Source organism: Eubalaena glacialis, chromosome 2 (assembly GCF_028564815.1).
Source record: "Eubalaena glacialis isolate mEubGla1 chromosome 2, mEubGla1.1.hap2.+ XY, whole genome shotgun sequence".
Taxonomy (NCBI): domain Eukaryota; kingdom Metazoa; phylum Chordata; class Mammalia; order Artiodactyla; family Balaenidae; genus Eubalaena; species Eubalaena glacialis.
The window spans coordinates 1,138,698-1,151,905 of NC_083717.1; the positions used below are offsets into that span (position 1 = coordinate 1,138,698).

At 43.0% G+C, this 13,208-nt stretch overlaps 1 protein-coding gene across 5 annotated transcripts in view; it reads right to left on the reverse strand.

The window, feature by feature from the left end:
• MPP7 (MAGUK p55 scaffold protein 7) overlaps window positions 1-11,299 on the reverse strand; it is a 252,180-nt gene extending 240,881 nt beyond the window's left edge. For 2 of the 5 annotated variants that reach the window (XM_061181526.1, XM_061181525.1), the window contains exons 1-2: window positions 11,102-11,299; window positions 9,789-9,836 (exon numbers count right to left, since the gene is read on the reverse strand). The gene's annotated coding sequence lies outside the window, so the exon portion shown is untranslated. Of the gene's footprint in view, window positions 1-2,193; window positions 2,255-9,788; window positions 9,837-10,071; window positions 10,124-11,101 lie in introns of those variants that run through there. The other 3 variants (XM_061181527.1, XM_061181523.1, XM_061181528.1) reach the window with 3 other exon arrangements.
• Between the last annotated feature and the right edge of the window lie 1,909 nt (window positions 11,300-13,208).

Below are 13,208 nucleotides of genomic sequence, written 5' to 3' on the forward strand. Positions count from 1 at the left end.
AGGTCTCTTGTGGAGGGTGAAGGGTGGGCATAAAAATGCCACATCTTCCCGGAATGTCCATTTTACACAATGGCAAGTGACGTGTAACCTATCAGATCAAACATAAACTTCAGAACAATTTTGTGCTTTTGGTGGGCTACTCCTTGAAGAGCCCTCAGACTTCTCCAGGGCAAACTTCTGTCACTGAGGGCTGCACTTTGGTGGAAAGTGTTAGTGCGCTGGCCGAAGTCGGTGAGACTCGTGCTTGTCCAGACTAAGATAAGGAGCCAAAGAAAGACAGACTGAAGATGTATAAAGGAGAGAAGAATTCCGGTACGAGTTCAAATCATATGACACTCTCACACTATCTGCTCTCTGATGTTTAGAAGAACAGGTGACGTGGGTCTGAATCCAAGCTTTTACCACTTCCTAGTCATATGACTCAGGGCAAATTATTTAACTTCTCCATGACTTGGTTTTTTCCCATTTGCAAAATAAAAATGACAATAGCTTAAAGGGCTGCTGTAAGAATTAAGCACAAATATCTAAGGAGAGCTAGCTCAGCAAAGCGCCTGGCTTACAGCAAGGGACCGATAAACGGCAGCGATTATTTGTCAACTCCAAGCCTGTCCCAGTCTGCTAAAGCCAAAGCCTTTATTAAGTCCACAATTATTCTCAGACAGGAAAATCTCTATTCTGATAAGCAGTCCCGCCTCAGCAGTCACAGTCTGTCCCTGAGGGATATTTTAGGCTCCATATGCAGAAGAGTAAATTTAATTACCCAGTTCTGGAGTCCTCTGGAGGTCAGAAACACGGAGGACACCAGAAGCCAAAGCAAAATCACTTTAGTTGTCATTTACAAAGTGTAAGACACTGCGCTGAACACAAGTTAACAAATCTTAGTCCTGAAACTATGTGCATCAGTAATGAAATAAAGCACTTTGCTGAGGACACCAATCTGAAACACACACGAGAGGAAGGGTACAGGACCAACTAGCGTATGAAGAATCCCACCCTTGATCACGGGTATGAGTCAGTTCCCAGGAGGGGTTTCACAAACGTACAAATATTTATATAATCTTTTGTCATCCAGGTACTGAGTATCGTGCATTCAGCAATCACTCCAATTATAAGAAGGAATGCGGGGAGGGAGGAGCAGCTGAAAACCAGCCTGACCTGAAGCAGAAGGACCTGCTCCAAGTCACAGGCGGCCCCAGCAGGAACCCGGGTGAAAGTCTGCAGGTCAGAACTGCAGGCATCTGCCTCTCCTTTTTCTCTCACCCGAATCCAACAGACGCCCTAGTTCCATTTGACTTGCTCCTCAGATGACCAGTTTTACCTACTGCTTTCGCTTTTCCAAAGAAAACTTTATCTTCTATCATCCATTTCTCAGCACTATAAATTTTTAAGGGGGAAATATTGCAACCCACAGAATGCCAGTGACAGATTTATATAAACGGTCAACTTTTCACCTGTTTTATTGCACCATCAGCACCTTCAAGGCAGGATGCCTTATACACTTTCAAATCTGCTCTCGGAACACAATGTAAGACGTGTAAAAGGATAATTACATGCAATAAATACATTATTCTAGAGGCAAGAAAAATCTTGGTTTAACTCAAAAAAATTCCAATTCCTTTAATAGCACCAAGATGTGTCTACTATTATATTTTATTTCAAATGAGTTAAGCTACTTTAAGAATACAACAAAAGGACTTTTCTGTTAATAGTTTCCTTTGGATTTACTTACTTCTACAAACCAGTGCAATTTAGCTTGGCGTTTCAAAGAAAAAGGACAGACCAATTTCTTCATCCTGAACATACTTGAAAACCAGTGTTGAAAACTAATTTTTTTTAATCGAACATTTAAGCTGCCTTTTCTCTACTAACTACATCTCAAATAATATACTTTCTCTTTATTAAAATATCCTAATAAATTAAAAAGGAAGACAGAATTTAAATATCACGATTTTGCAAACCCCTAATAAAATAATGGATCTAGGCAATGATTATCAATGACCGTGAACATCACAGAGAGACAACCAACACTGCCTGAATCCAGCTACCAGCACACTCAACCACCTAGGAAGCAATTTTGCCAAAAAAATAGAAACTGAATCAAATCAAGATCAGATTAGCATTTACAGGAAATAAAAGAACAGAAGAACAGGTTAAACCACACATTAAATTGAGAGCATCACAACAGGTTACTACCTGTTATAATTCTTCTTAATTATGATGTTACCAAGCAAATATTTTTTGATACACGCACAGGACATTTCTTCCAAGTCTCTTTGTGATTATCTCCGTCTAAAAAGATGAGAAAAAGCAACCAAGTAATAGCATGTTTGTGGATGTGTTTACTGTGTTAAGACAGCAAAATGCACAGCTTCATATACGTCTGGAGTTGCTGATCTCAGAAATATTTGCTTTCCTAGTGTTACTAAACTTTCTTTCACTGGGAAAAATACAGCCGAGCTGAGCCAAGAAGTGGCAAGTCCCTGCTTCCAAGAAGATCGCTTTAGGAGTAAGTAGGCAAAGAAGCTGGGTCTGGTTCAGCACCGTCAGGCAGACATCAGAATGAGGCGCTGGCCCTCGGCTGCGCTGGAGGAGATGCTAGGTGCCAGCTCCTGGAGGAGATGCTAGGTGCCAGCTCCTGGAGGAGATGCTAGGTGCCAGCTCCTGGAGGAGATGCTAGGTGCCAGCTCCTTGCTCTCAGGGTCCAGGAAATCCTGGGACTTCTCAAGAACCTTTCCGGACACAAAAACTATTTGTGTAACAACGCTGAGAGGTTGTGCTTTTCACTACACTGACATGTGCACAGATGATATTCAAGCCAGGGCGTGTAAAATCGCTGGCACCTTAGCACAAAGCAGGGCAGGGGCACCAACTGTGCAGGTCATCACCGCAGTCCTCACCAAGAGGAACTCAGGGGGAAAAAAGCACCAGTTTCACCTAAGAATGTCCTTGAAGAAACGGTGAAAACTAACAACTGGGTGAAATCTTGACCCTTGAATGCATGTCTTTTTAATATTCTGTGTGACAAAATAGGAAGTGCACATAAGAACCTGAGCTGTCCACTGGAGAATGACGGTCATCTCGAGGAAAAGAAACTGTGCCAGTTGCTCTATGTGTAAGCTGAACTAGCGGCTTTTTTTAATTCCCCATAGAGTAGTATTCTTATATAAATAACTGGAAGACAAACTGAGTACTGAAAGTTGCGTATCTGGTCAACATTTTCTCAAAACTGAACCCAGTGAGCCAGACGCTTCAAGGAAAACACCTGAAGTGTTTGTTTCCAATAATAAAATTCAAGCTTTCAAGCAGAAATTCAGTTTTTGGAAAAATTATACCTGCCGCCAGGAACTTGCATGAAAGCTTTCTCAGTACTCACAGATTCTTCTGATGGGCTCCCTGGTGCTCCTACAAATGGTTTTTTTTTTTTTTTTTTTCAAATGGTATCATAACACATGCCAATATTTGGCAGATTTATATAATTCCATGAATGAACATTTTCTCAATCATGTATGGGTAAAAAGATTCAAAGTACAAGAAAGACCGATAGATTTAAATGTAACAGAGCGAGAAAACTTCATTGACTGGGGCTCAGCTTCTGCTCTGCAACTCAACTTTAAGGAATTACCACTTACAGAGTTTTAGTGTAGGATCAAAGAATGATTATCTAAAAAGAATACTAAAATACTCCTCTCTTTTCCAACTGCAGGTCTGTGTAAGGTGGGATTATCTTCATATATTTCAGCCAAACAATAAATCACAACAGAGTGAATACAGAAACAGATACGAAAATGCAGCTGTCCTTACTAAGCCAGACATTAAAAAGAGCTGCAAAAATGTAAAACAATGTCACACTTCTCAATTATTTTAATAAAGTTATTTTTCATAAAGAAGTTATTTATGTTAACATATAATGGGGTTATTATTTTTTAATGAATTTATAAATAAAATTTCCTGTTTGAAGTTCTAACCCAGTAAATACTAATAGATACAACCCACACAGACAAAACATCCTTAATAATTTTTAAAAGTGTGAAGTGGTACTGTGACCAAAGGTTTGAAAACAACAGCTGCGAGAACTGGAGTCTAGGTCAAGGCCATGCTTCTTCAAAGCTCTCAGACATGACTTTGATTTCTCCTTGGAACAAAGTTGGGAGCCCAGCAGGAGCCGGGTGACAGGGAACCCAAACTACTCCACATCGTTACAAGTCAGGATCAGGGAAGTGAGTAGGAGAATGGCCTCTGGGGTCCTGCAATGTTCTGTTTCTTCACCTGAATGCTGGTTACACAAGTGTGTTTGCTCTGTGAAAATTCAGTGAGCCGCACACTTGGGACACATGCACTATATATTTCTAGGTATATGGTGTACGCATTTTTCTAGGTATATCTTACACTTGAATAAAGTTTTTAAAATTCACGGTATAAGATGCATAACGATCTCTGCTTTGTTTTTCCAAACCCACGATGGCTTTCAACTAACCAGAGTCATCATATACAACTTAGTTTGGAAAAGCCTGATGAAAATAATTCAAATATTTAATTTAAAAACCTCAATACAGACAACTGTAACTTTTCAGGGTTAAGAGCTATATACCATCTAGGTCAGTTTCCTTACCAAGATCAGGAAGAGAATTCTCTGCTTACTTCTCCAGTTTTTTAAACGACAGTGAAGTCACAACGAATTTTTAAAAAATGAAATCAAATACAATTTAAAAAAATGAAATCTCCCAATTAAAGGCAAAACTAAGGATGAATTCCCTTTAGGGTATTAAAGTGATCAAGCGGCCGCTATCTCTGCTAATCTTCAACGCATCATCGCAAGTCTAGACAAATGCAGCGAGGCAAGAACACACAGAGAGCAAGAACTGGAAGGAAATGACAAATGACCATTATGTAAAAATGAAATCATCATCTTCATAGAACACCCAAAAGAAAAGCTGGCCACTAAAATACCATAGATTGCTCCCCCTGCAAAAAAATTAAATACAGATAAATACGTCAGTGCCTATTCACAGAAAGGGAAACCCACACACTTAATAAGCATCTGATAAGATACTTAACTGCACTAGTAATCACAGAATTGCAAATAAAAACAGTAACATATGTGCCCAGACACTCCATCTGTGGCATCAGGTTAGAAAAAAATTATAAGGTCAGCAACTATCAAGTGCCAGCAAGAATGTGGGGCGTGTAACCGAGCACAGCCAGCCCAGCTAATCACCTGGCAGAACTCAAGGAAATTACAGCTATGCCTGAGAGAGGGTGCTGTGAGGAGAAAAGGGGGAAACGCAATAAATTAACACGAGAGGCTCTGCGAGGACCAGTGGTGATAGAGGACCACTAACCCAGGTCTGCACACCTGATGTGGGAGAGGGGGTCCCCATCTCACACGCCCCTTCACTCAACCGGCATCTCCCTGTACACCAGGCCCTGCGCCCGTGCTGGGGACACGGTAGGGAAGATCAGGTCCCTGCCCTCAGAGTTGACATTCCAGTGAAACAATAAAGAGGAAACAGATAAAGCTATGGTTAAGCGTGTGATCACTGCTACAATGGAAATAAAATGGGTGATTGTGACAGGAAGTGATGGGAAGGGAGGGGCTACTACCCAGGGGATCGCCAGAGAGAAGGCGGCTCTCAGAGATCCGTGGGAAGAAAGTGAGCCAGGCATCCAGCAAGCTTCGGAAAGGTCTCCAGGTACTGCATCCCGGGCATCGAGTTCAGTCACCGTGCTCCAGGGGAGGCTGCAGATGGTCTGAAGGACATCCAGGTGCTGCCAGGTGCCATAGAACCTTTAAGATTCCTGTTCTATCAAGTAGGGACTACAGTGACTACAGCTAGAGTCGAATATATTTTGACCAAAGAGTTCAAGCTTTTTAGAGGGGGAAAAAGACACCAGTGATGTGAATGCTCTATGTCTCTAAAAAGGTTTCTGGAAAATCATTAGGATCCACAAACTTTCCCTTCATTCACTAAACAGAAGTTGAGTACTCATGTATCTTTCCCACAGCACTCGGCAGGGAAATGAGGATACAGATAGAAGTTTCTGTCCTCAAGGAACATACCTCAACTTTACAAGGTTCAGGATTCTAGTTATTTCCTTCACTAGTTGACTTTTATGATTAAAAGCCAGCATTTATTGCATGCTTGCAACCCTCCAGGCAACGTCCTACGAGTTTTTATACACACTTGAGGTCACGTAACACTCCCAACAACATACTAACATTATTTCCACTTTAGAAATGAAAAACCAGAGGTAAGAAAGTTGCCTGATGTCAAAGAAGGAATAACAGGCAGAGCAGGCATTGAAAGCCTGGGTTCTGCACCACCACATTTATATTCCCCCCTGGAATCTTGCCAGCGGTTTTCCCCGGACCAGAAGCATCGCCACCCGTCACCCTGGAACTTATTAGCAATGCATATTCTCAGGGCCCATCCCCACACCTGAGGAATCAGAAACTGTGGGAGCGAACCAGCCACCTGAATTTTAACAAGCCCTCCCGGTGATTCTGAGGAATGATAAAGTTTGAGAACCTCAGCCTAAAGTTTTCATACTCAACTGTATGAATGTTAAAGGTGAAATGACTACCATTTTGAAAATTCCAAAATGCGAAATTGTGACCCTATTTTAAAAAAGATCAAAATGATATTAATTCATTTCCTCATTACCCACAGCACGGCACCTCCTCCCCCCCTGGACTCTGTACCCTGATTAGACCGTCTAAAAAATAGTCAACTCTGATGGGCCCTACTGGGGACTGAGCTACATTCCAAACATGAAAGGGAGCACAGAGGTCCAAACAGAATCTTCACAATTTAAATCCCGAGCCATATTAGGAAGAGAAAAAACAAATATTTTGAGTATCAGCTGCAGAAGCTTGGCAAACCTTGGTCCATGGCTCCACAACCCTTTTCATCCTTGGCTCCACTCCAAATTTCTACAACCTTGTTTCCACAGACTTCCAAGTGCCAAAACAAAAAGTTTACAACCCTCAGAAATGTTTGATTCTCATGATTCAAACTGCTGTTAAGTACACATACAGAGGCACTGTCTTGCAAAGAGCAAGCTTTTCATCACAAGTAAAGCTAATCAGAGGCTTTTACTGTACAGACTACAGCAATAAGTGCTAAAGTTTTCCCGGCCCCTTAGCTGGACCAGCCCTCTAGGGCACCCTACCCGACCCTTCTCTTCTCAAAGCAATATTTAGACCAGGGCCTTCTTTTGTCCCCAAATCAACTGCCCAATATGAACACCCCAGCTCCGTGCGTATTCAAGGTTTCCTATTTCTAATAACGCCTTTTTCCAAAGGGAATGGAAGACAGAGTCTCAGAGGTATGTTCAAGCACCTACCATAATTCGAGAACCTATCACATGCCAAATAACTCTCTTAAGCCATTCACTTGCATACACAGGTCATTCATTTTACCAAGTTCAGGATTCTACTTATTTTACATAAATGTGAAGCCGGCAGCATTAAGCAGCCCAAGCCTGGACCACGGGGCGGCTGTGAACCTGACTCAGAATGCTCCCTGACTCGGGGAAGCCCACACTCAGGCAGCTTTTTCATCGCCAGGCTGCTTACACCCGCCCGCCGCCCAGCCACGCTCCCCCAAGGGCGGGCAGCCCCGCCAGGAGCTTCCTTCCTGGAAGGAGCGGCACCTACTGATTTTCCCCTCCCAAACCACCATCACCTCCCCTGAGGACCAGAACTGGTTCCAAGAAGCAACTACCAAAGCTCTCCTGCCCACACAAAGCTCAGCGGGACTGGATCATACAGACACACACCAACCGCCTACAGACCTTCTCACCTGAGTGCTTGCGCTGCCTTTTAAAAGTCCAGGGTTTTCCGCAAAACATCTCACAAAATGCAGTCACCCTAACCAGACCTCACTCTGCACTAACCCTGCCATTTCTAACCCGAAAACGGCACGGCATTTTACCAAAGCCGCGGCTGTGTTTTTTCATCTCCTTTCTGTAACCACAGGTGACAAGCAATTTAACCAGTAACCAGGCCAGTAACAAGCAAGCTCCCGCCACCCAAGGGAGAAAGAAAGCTCCCCGCTCTTTCCTAAGTGAAGTTGACAATCATGCTTTCCCAAAACAATAGAAAGATTTACGAAGTGAGCATTCAAGGAATAAAAACTGTTTTACGTGCCTGGAAAAAAAGATTTTTAACTTAAGTATTCGTTCATAGCAGGTATCAAATAATCTTGCTATATATAGCCACTTTATCCTACCTCTTCGTTTAAAGAATCAGTAATCTAAGAGGGCAAAGCATAAAGCCGTGCTCAAACAGTTCATCAGAGTTCACACAGATGTCAACAAAACACAAACCATTAAAAACAAACCAGTTCAAGTGTACATAAATAAGGACCAATAAATTCACACTCTGTTCTAGGTTCCTGAGCACAGCAAGAACCAGAGAGTTTTTTAGCTGTTGTTTCTAAAATTACTAACAACTTCCCTCACTTTAAATTAAGCTGCCATGTCCTTCCAAATAATCTCATTTAATAAAACTGACTTAAATCACTGATTGCAATTCTGTTTGAATTTCAGTGATGACAGTTGCAGCACATTTGTATCTTTGTCAGTGAAATGCTATTAATAAAAACAAAAAAAATCTGATTGAAATCTCCAGTAAACAGCACCCAGTGCACCATCTAGTGGAAGCTGTGTAATGTGGTAATTAAATCTTTTTTGAAGGGTAGAAACCCTGAAAATCACATGGGGGCTACAGGCCCTAGCTAAGAATACAGGTAAATACCCTACAAACAGCCTAAATCTCTTTCCAACTTCCCACACTGCAAGAGGTGCTAATCAGAAGAGATCTCACTTTCCGTACAAATTAGCAGATGATAAAGGCTTCTTTATGGAATGTTCTGCTTGGGTGCTAGAAATTTTAATGTGACCAGAGGAGTAAAAATTAAGTAAAGAACTGATGTGTATAAAATTGATGACTAATAAGAACCTGCAATATAAAAAAACAAACAAACAAAACAACTAATACTAAACTTTCATTGGGTTATTTGTATGGAAATATGTTAATATAAATGTTTCAGACATTACGTGAAATTTCTAAGAATCGTATATGTTCTGGTATAATGTTATAAGTCATAATTCTGGTTATTACTTTAAAATGTATATCTCAGAAATAACTAAAAAAAAAAAAATTCCTAATGTTCAAAAAAAAAAATATTAAGTAAAGACATTAATGCAAAAACAAATAAATGAGTAAACAGAATCAGAGCCGAACGGACAAGCCCTACGTAAGGGATGCCTTACATGACAAATAAGTTATGTCAAAATGTACACGTTCCACCCAGCAGAGCACCTGCCATGAAAACAAGATGTTGCTTCATGATTAAACAGCTCCATTCAGTAATAAATAAGACATTTCCATGTTCCTGATGACTAATAAATTTAACATAACCTAACAACTCCCCAGGTTCCCCAAGCCTTGACATCACTCAAGGGGTCCCTCTCAACTACCCATCTAACCCCACTTGCCGTTAACCCCCAAACTCCCTTGGGTTACTCCCATCAAGGAAGAGATGATTTTTACATGTTCGACACTTCTAAATTTATAGTAAAAACTTCCTGAAACAAAATCGTAACCAAAATGTATTACGCTTCAGTTTTACTTGCCTTATGAATATTAACTAGTTCAATTCAGAAAGCAGTATTCAAGTCCAATACTAAGCCAGAGATGCAAACAAAGAAGATAAGATTTTCTAATGTGGAAAACCTCCCAAAACTTAAAATAGAGATTTTTCACATAGCACCGGTTTTCTTACCTGTGTGAAAAATCACCTTTCTGGTGAAATTCAAACTATCTTAGCAACCTAGGAGGGGGAGAAAGAAAAAAAAAAAAAAAAAAAGCCTAAGAATATTTTACTTGGAAATAACCATCTCCACCTCTAACTGGTGTACATGGGAATCAAATCGGTATGCAGAAGCTTGCTTGATGGTGGGAACCTTATTGGATCGTGCATTAAACCCATAACAGGTATATAATCGCAGGAGTCTACAGACCTGGGGCAGAATTCCCTTCATCTCTAGGGCTCTGAGTTTACGTACCTCCAAAATGGGCGTGAGGTGCACGACCTGCTTCTGGAGAGTAAGAGAATACCAATATTGATGCAGGGCAGTGAGCTTCTCAATTCAAAGACCTAAATGCAGTGCACCTGGAAGGGAGGACCTGCTCCAAGAGTCCTCACTATGCCATTTCCGGTAAAACTCGTGACCTTCATTTCACTTGTGAACAAATGGTAAATGAGAAAAAGCTATCACGCAAGTCAAAGAAAAGGTAACAGCAATTCAAGGTGCTTCATTACAGGTAAATCACATCACTGTAGTTAACTGCCGAGGACTTGTCTGCAAAGTATTACTGCGTGGGTAGCAGGTGCATCCCTAAAACCTAAAGCCCGGAGGCTGTGTTTAGAAAGGCTTTTTTTTATTCGAATGCTAATGTTTAAAAAATAAGAAAAAGAATCTCAAGTCTACACCCACCCACGAGGAGTCACAGAGACAAGCTGCCACCCCCAGACTCTTGCACACTAGCTCGGCATCGCCATCCGCGTTGCTCCCCTCGTCCCCACCGCACGGCCCGCACTGCAGCCCAGACAAGGGTGAGTCACACTGCTGGGTCTACTTGTCACGGAAGAAAAAACCCCGAATAAGTTCACATTAAAGGCTGCTTTGAATTTTAAAATAATAAGTAATAAGTAAATCATGTTCCTGGCTAAACGCACTGCAAAGGGCCCGTGTCCACGAAGGCTATAACTCACACCACCTAAGTACAGACACCTTTCCCGCTTTAAAAAAAAAAAAAAAGCCACTCGGCTTATCGCTCCTTATCAGCAGGTCCACTGCGCCGCAAGCCGGACTGAGTCAACTCCGTGTCTCCCCTCCACCTGCAGGGCTCCCCGCTCCCCGCCCCCCCGCCCCGCCCCGCCAGGTGCAGCGGCCGCGCGCTCCCAGCGGAGGCGCCCCGAGGCGGACGGGAGGCTCAGGGAGACGCGGACCTGCCGGCCGCGGCGGCGGGAGAGCCAGGGAGCCCGCCCCGCGCCCGGGCTCGGACAGGCGCTGCAGCCCCGGCGCCCCTTACCTGCTCTGGGCGACTGTAGCCGCGAGAGGCGCGCTCGCTCCGGCGCAGGCAGCCCCGGCCGAGGAAAGGAGGCTGCGACCGCGGCCGCCGCGAAGGACAATCAGCAGCCTGCGGGCTCGGCACCGCCGCGGCGGGCGCAGAACGCAGAAGCCCGGGAGCCCGGGCCCCGCTCCAGCCCCTCAGCCCCGCGGCGGGGCGGGGCCGCGGCCGGAGAGGAGGGGCGGGGCGGGGCGGGGCGGGGCCGCTCTGCCCGTGGGGCGAGAACGCGGCGGACGCTGTGTAAGAGGCGCCTGCTGATTGGCTGCGATAGGGGCGCACGTCTCCGATTTGAAGACAGGCTCGCCAGCAGCGCTCCGTCATTGGTCGGTACGTGAAAACAAAGCAGAGCCCTGATTGGTGGCAGCCCTGTAGCTCCTCTCCCCCTACCCCAATCATCGAAGCTCCGCCTCCGCCCGCTCCGCCCCCGGGTGGCTGCAGAACCAGCTGTTTCGTGGACCAGCTAGCTGCCTTCCTTAAGGGAACCCCGGATGCCCAGGTTCCTTTGCTAGAAGCGAGCTTCCTTATTCCACCAAGAGTGTTTGATTTCCGTATGAACTTGGTGAATAGCAGCTAATCTTTAACATCGCTTAGATTTAGAGCGACCTCTTGGGTGTGTTTTAAAATGCTGCCTAAGATTCACAGGGAAATTGGCATATGCAAAAAGAAGGTGTGAAATGTTTTCACCCCTGGCGAGATTATGCTGTTTTTGTTTTTTTTTTTACCTTTCCGTGTTCCATATTGAACGTGTATTACTTGTATAATCAGAAAAAACAATGTTTAATAGGAAATGAATAAGGTACACAGAATGGTAAAGGCAAACTTTGAGGATATCCGTGGGAACTAATCCTTCCACAATAGAAGAAAATACAGTAATAAACGCAACACCTGAGGGCCATCAAAAAAGTACATTCTGGTATCAGCCCCCTTCAGCTGTCTTAAAGAACTTTATAAATATGACTGAGCTGTCTTAAAGAACTTTATAAATATTCTTTCCATATAACTACTATTTACCCAACATATAGTGTACAATGAACTGCCCAGTAAGCAGATTCATAGCAAGTAGTGAGAATACAAAATACACAATAAAGCTTTAACCAAAAAAGTAGACTACAGAAAGAAATTTAAAAGATAAACTGGAAAACTCAGCTAATGGAGGGAATTTTAAGAAAGAAAGGAACGTGACAGCCCTCGGAGATGAGACAGATTTTGAAGATTGAAGCAGAGGGAGGAGAAGGGAGTGGAGATGAAGACCTAGAGTCATCTGAGCTCTCAGACCACGCCAGCCAGTCTAGAAAGGGGGCGAAGTATATCTCACCGGGGGACCACACTCGCTTAACCCTCTCTAGCTGCTTTCCTCTTCTATTTGTTCTTTTTGTCATTCCCACGAGGTTCGGAAATAGGCTATTTGAAGTGAAGCACTTCACCCAACAGCTCCATAAATTTTATAGTGTTGAGAAAAAATGGAGATCGACAAAAGTCAAACGTAAGGAAGGAAAGGAATGTTAAGATAAACATGAACTTTAAGTGATGTAAGGACAAGAAACCTAATACAAAGAATGAGACAAATCTTTTTTTCTCTCATTTCTGGAGAATAAGGTAAAGCTCTTTGGAGGACAGAGTAACCTCATTACCTAACAAAGCCTTTTTTACAGAACCCTTGAAAGAAATGGAATTCTAAACGATAGTCTGAAAATATGTGTCCCAGAGTATTCTGAGAAAGAAACTTAGTCTTGAGATGTGGTTATGTTTAAAAGAAGAAGAAGGGGGTGGGGAGGAGGGAGGGATGAGAAGGGCTTAGCACTCCCAGTAAAGTTTATTCCACAATAACGCCTAAGATTCTGTCACTAACATTCTTTCTTTGAGATTAAGTAATTTATATCAAAGATTATTCTTTTATTCACTTACTCACCAAACATGTAATCAATATTAATTACCAAGTACTACTAGTTCCTGCCATGAACTAGGCACTCTACTAAGTAGTCTTGAACAAGACAGACTGGAAGCTATTTATCAGTTGGAGAAGACAGATATTGAACCAGTGAACAGATAAAGTTACAGAAAGGGATCA